This window comes from Pollicipes pollicipes, unplaced genomic scaffold, assembly GCF_011947565.3.
Source record: "Pollicipes pollicipes isolate AB1234 unplaced genomic scaffold, Ppol_2.1 Scaffold_6052;HRSCAF=7182_pilon_pilon_pilon, whole genome shotgun sequence".
Classification (NCBI taxonomy): Eukaryota; Metazoa; Arthropoda; class Thecostraca; order Pollicipedomorpha; family Pollicipedidae; genus Pollicipes; species Pollicipes pollicipes.
The window spans coordinates 21,207,967-21,213,994 of NW_023596805.1; positions in this window are offsets into that span (position 1 = coordinate 21,207,967).

Genomic DNA, 6,028 nt, shown 5'->3' on the forward strand with positions numbered 1-6,028 from the left:
AAGCAGCGCCTCTGAAGCAGCGCCTCCAAAGCAGCGCCTCCAAAGCAGCGCCTTCCAAATCAGCGCCTCTGAAGCAGCGCTTCCAAGCAGCGCCTCTGAAGCAGCTTCCAAAGCAGCGCCTCCGAAGCAGCGCCTCCGAAGCCGCGCCTCCGAAGCCGCGCCTCCGAAGCAGCCCATCCGATGCGGTCCGTCTCCGGGGCATAGGCTGAGCGCCGACCCGCGGAACGTCCGGGGGCGAGATAGAGATGGGCAGTGGACCACATACCAACAGGAGAGAGGGTAGTGCAGAAGGAGAGGGAGCGACGGAGGATGGCGGGGCCGTGGATATAGGCAGAGCGGGAGGGAGGCGAGATGTTGGGAGGGAAGGAGAGTGAGGAGGAGGCGGCAAAGGTGGTGAGTGCTGACTTCTCTGCCTGCGGTCTCTAACGGTAGCAACGCCCATCGCATACCTCACAGCCACAGCCGCATTTATAAACACCCAATAACCACATAATTACCAACTCCACATTGACCCCATTTGCATGCCTTATGGGCAGCCGTGCCAAATTCTCGCCGCCCTCTTTACACACGGTTTTATGTCGGTTGCATGGAAATGGTCGTGAACTACCCAGCACAAACATTAGCGTGTTCGGTGCGGGCTTTTAATGCTTTCTTCGTGTTTTCTTCTGCGGCTCGGTAGTCCGAACCTGCGCTGAACGGGACCGTAATATGGAGGCTTTGCTAACATCGTGTGTGACGTCTTCCCAGCAGCCTCCTTCTCTCGGCGGCCTATGACACGGTCCCGAAACCCAACGGTTAGCCCCACGGACAACGGTGACACAGACCAGGTCCTGGGCAATTTGTGGCCTTGGGGCCTCCGTCATCAGCTGGTTGCGGGTTATTTCATCCTTTTGTCGGAATTTGCAACTTTGCACGCTCGAAACAGTTTTGGGGTTTTCGTTGGAGGATGACTGGATCGTAGCGGCGCATCGTGTCGGTCAGAGGAAATCCTTCATCCGCATGACGTTTGAATGACAGCCGGCCGCTAAAGATGCGTGGCCATCTGATCCTGCTCCATTTTCACACACTGCACTAGGCCTCTTTCCTTCTACCCATATGTCACTCCACCCCTGCGTTTCTCCCTGCCCCTCTCCATTGCCCCTTCTCCTTCCCGCTCTCCTGCTCCTCGCCCCTTTGGCCACGTCGTGCGCGCTCTGCTCTTCTCTCCGTCATCGTCCCCTCACGTGCCCTCTGCCGTCTCCTCCCATGCTCTCCCCATGCCCCGCAGCCGGCTCGTGCCGTCGTGCGTTCGTCTCTCCGCCGAAGGCTGACCTCCCACGCGCATTCCTCTCACTTCCCGGCCAAACAAACAGCTCTGGCCATGCTGGCCCTCCCCAGACACGGCGGCTCAGACCGGAATGGCCGCTGGTCCGGTGCCGACGTAGAAGCTCCCATCATACTCTCCAATCATACTCTCCCAGATTCCCATCAAAGAGGCGGCCGCGGCGTCTTGTGCGACCGTCACACTAGAGAGCCGCCCTCCAAACACCATGACTCCCATCATAGAGGCGGCCGCGGCTTCTTGTGCGACCGTCAAACTGGAGAGCCGCCCTCCAAACACCGTGACTCCCATCATAGAGGCGGCCGCGGCGTCTTGTGCGACCGTCACACTGGGGGAGCCGCCCTCCAAACAGACCGTGAGACCGTGACTCCATCATAGAGGCGGCCGCGGCGTAGGCGCCGCGGCCGCCTCTAAAGTAACAGCCGTCGAAGGCGGCGCCATGCCATAGTCGGCGGCTTCTTCGACATCAATGTTAAAAATTCCTGCCGTTATCAAAGCGGATTATCACGGGTGAATCCAGCGTCTTCGCCTGGGCGTTGCCGCAATATTTATCAAACACGTCGCACAGATTTGGCGGATTTTTGTTCCCATCTATATCACCGTAAGTGATGGGTAGATTGCGCTGAATCAAACGACGATCAGTTGCTTATAGATCAAGGTGGCATTTGTGAGTTGAGCGGTGGCTCATGATGTCAAGAGTCAGACCAAGTGAAAATGTCTCATTGGTTCTGATAACAATAATTTTGTCACAAATCAGAGAATGGTCGGGCTGGGAAAAGCCAAATATATGATATAGATAATCACTTGTGCCATTGTGGCTCATATTGAGCGTAGGCCACGCAAGACCATGTCAGGTGACCGAGTCACATTCATCCTTCGAGTCACTTTGTAATGCGGTGCATGATTTCAGCCTGAAGAACAGACCTGAGCCGTCATAGATGCTGGTCAGAAATTTGCGCGCCTGTATAATTGTTTCAGCAGCGTGACGTCGTCCACAGCTTTTCCAACTGCCCGCAGAAGTATACTTATGACCTCAGTGATATGTTTAAGAATATCATTGAATCATCGTTAGGAGTTGTATGTACCTTCAGTGCCTTCAGTACTCTCACTACCTTCAGTATTTTATTTTTTCAGCTCGAGTGGCAGGAAACATGTTTTTGGCCCTGGCTTATTACGCTCCTCGCGAGCTTTTATCTGATCTTATCCTATCTTTAATTATGACTTCATCTTAGGCTGTTTGAAAGCCTGGTTACGTAGCTAAAAATTTCCCCGTATCTCACTTGTTCTGCACAGGGTGGCAAGCAGACGAAATTCCATTTTACCTGCGGCACGCGCGGACGGCGAACACTGACTAGCAAACACGGATGCATTATTGCGTGAAATGACATGACCTAGGATTGCATTAGGCTTGATTTTTGGCACGGCCTATCTTACATGTTCATGTGAATGTACTGAAAATTTCAAATCAATGTCTCTCTTGGTTACCGTCTCCGGGAAACGAAATGGCGAGGAAGAGGGCAAATACCGCCGTGACACAGATTTTCCCTACAGCTGAGTATGTGTTTGACAAGTGATGTTAACGTCTGAGCTTTCTTTGCCTCACGGCGCACGCACCACCAAGTGCGTTGGTAACCGCACATGTATGCACTTAAAGTAGCTGGACACTTGTCGTATTGAGCCACGAGGTTAAGCAGTCAAGTCACTTGAACAGGCCATTTAAGAACAGTTGCAGAACTCTGCCAACCTATAAAGGCAAGTACCTTTTTAGAATTCAGATGTCTGTACGATCCTTTCACGTGTTATGTGTCCTTCTATTTAGACCAATAAGCCCATATCTTCGTCGGCCTTCGGAGGCGAATGGGAGACCTTGCACAGGCCGTATCCCATATAAAGCGTCATAGCTCATAATGCCAGCAATAAAGTCGGAGACAAGTGATGTGCTAGGATCACGACGTGCATTTTTACGTAGACGCGTCACAGTGTTAAAAGGGCAAATCAGCGCCAGGCGACAAATGCCAAATACAGGCGCACGATTTGTTGCTATAAGATACCCTCAACTTAAAAACCGGCTGCAAACCTTCTGAGACCTAATTTTAATGATATCTTTCATGTATTTGAACCAGACACACGGGCTACCCCGACAGGCTCGCTCGCATCTGCCGTCAGCGACGCATATGGCAGATCTAGTGCAGCGCCTGCGGCACGCGTGAGCGAGCCTGACTCTGATTGGACCAGAAGCCAGCCACCGGACCCAGATGGCGATCTCGTGCACGAATGGCAGATCAACAGGCTGCTCAGTGCCGTCGGCGACGTCGGTGCAGCGACGTGTCAGCTGGATCATCCGCCGTGCTGGTTTCTTTCAGGCTTTTTCTTATGCTTTTCGACCCCATTTTTGGGTCAGCTTCCCTGGATGCTCTGACTTGGGACAAGCTTTCAGCCGCTGTACATGCCACAGCCCCTCATCGACGCACCCCAGTACTTGGGTCGGCATATTAGGGACACTCCGCGACAGATGTCGTCACGTGTCGCGCACCCGTTCCTCAGATCACTCCTCCCGAACCCTAGCCTCGTTTGGGACCAGCTTGGCGTAATGTTCAGGACCACGTACCTGGCGCGGTACGTCCGCGACCGTGACCAGAGGCGGCTCAGCTAGAGGGCGCCCTTGGAGCACCATCACTGCGTTTTCCTTGCGTACGACTCGGACAGACTCTCTTCACTCCTCACGGACTTGCATCCTGAGAATCCGGCATCGACGTGCTCTAGAGTCTTGCACACCTACATCACGCTTGCTTTTGGCTGGTGACAGGCGCGCTCGGGCTGCGCTTCCACCGCCGCGTGTCTGGCGGCGCCCCTGACCCGGTCCGTGACGGAAGAGCGCCCGTTTTTGGTCATCCGCTCGTGACCGCCGTCCGGCCCTTTTTCGGTTTGACATCCGGCGTCTTCGGCACGATAGAGGGGGATGGGGGGGGGGGGGGGGGTAGGATCCGGACTTGTCCGCGTCCTCAAAAGTGAATGCGCCATGCGGTGGGATAATTCATGCAGAGGTTGCCCAATACAGAACACGAGACTTCCCATGTAGAACATGACATGTCTCGTGTGATCCGAAGCGGCAAATGGAAACGACAAGGAGGAAAGCGGACGATTACCTGAGGTCTCCGAAACGCCCGACAGTTACCTGACATTTCCACAACCTGACATTCTACTATTACGTTCCTCGGATACAGCTGAGTCGAGCCAAGCATGCGAAGTTACACCGTGCAGGTGCGGTACGGCACCTTGCACCATCTCTGCGCTCTAGCAGAATCGATAATGGGCGACGAACACACCTCCTGACCTTGTTCATATTATGCCGGGCATAAAGTCTCCCTTCAATCACAGCTGGTATTCAGTTTGACCTCTGCCTGTTTTATGGGCCATTGACGATGAGAAACGGTCTTGAAGTTTTGATTTAGTATCCAGATGCCATGCTCGTATGAAAGCCGAGACGCTCGGATGCGGGTTTAGTGTCGCCGAGGACTCCTGCTGAATCACGCGCGTGCCAGCCGCTACAAATACGGCTCTTTCCGACGAGATCTAAGCCCGATCGGAGATCTCCGGCCAGACGATCGATGAGCCTTTGTTCACAGAAGTCCATCGCACAATGGCGCCGCTGGTGAGTGACTTACGCAGCCAGGGCTCGGCCTCGTGCGGCCGGCGCTCGAACGCGAGGCGCGCTCGGCGCTCTCTGGGCTGCTTGTGTGGCCCAGTGGGACGCGTGTTCAATATCATTCAGCGGGCGGCATCCTGTCTGGTTGAGTGAATTATGACGCCTTCTACGGGCACACCGTGTATCTCCAGCATCTCGCCTGCTGTTGCCTGATTTCGGACTTCGTTACTTGTCGCTTGCAGCCACATGAACACGCCCATTACAACCCACAACGCGCTGTAGGCGCATGTAAATGATGCGTAGTGAGCTTTGGATAGGAACAAGAGGGAGAGCGACGTATGGAAGGTGGGAGGGAAGAGAGAAAGGACATATAAATAACGAGATATGGATAGAGGGAGACAGAGGGTGGGCGGGAACGTAGGAGAAAGTGAGTGAGTAAGAGACGAAAAGAAAGAAATCTGGTTAGTTGATGAGTAGTGGCAAAGACCAAACATGATAATTCAGATGTTCGTTTTTCATGAAAGCACTGCAACTGCCAAAATTGGATAGCGTCAATGCTCGAGGCAGTGCGGCCCCTGACCACGGATCACTAGCAGTGTCCCTGGATATATTGCTACTGAGAACGGGGCGTACGCTCGGCACTCCTTGAATTGACCAGCCCTGGGTCATTCGCGCATTAGCCAGTTTACTCACGTCGACCACGGAGCCTCCAATAACCGGGAGCAGGAAGGTGTCTTGACTGCAGCTCCTACCTGCTTCTGCAACCAGCAACAGCGCTCGACTCGAACCGCCCCCGTATATGACGCCAATTCTTTCGGAAGGAACGTGACTTCAGCTTAATCACCCAGTTTGTAAACCAGTTGGCGGTGCCTTTTGAGATGTGTTGTATGCAGCCCAACACAGCACCCTGGCAGTTATCATGCAGCCATCTCGAATTGAATCACGGCTCGTGAGGTAGAAGCGAGCAGAATGCACTCGCACTACATGACCGGGCCATTAATCGCTGCTTACCGATGATAGGTGACAATATGTGATGTGACGATGATTGTGGGATGTGTGTG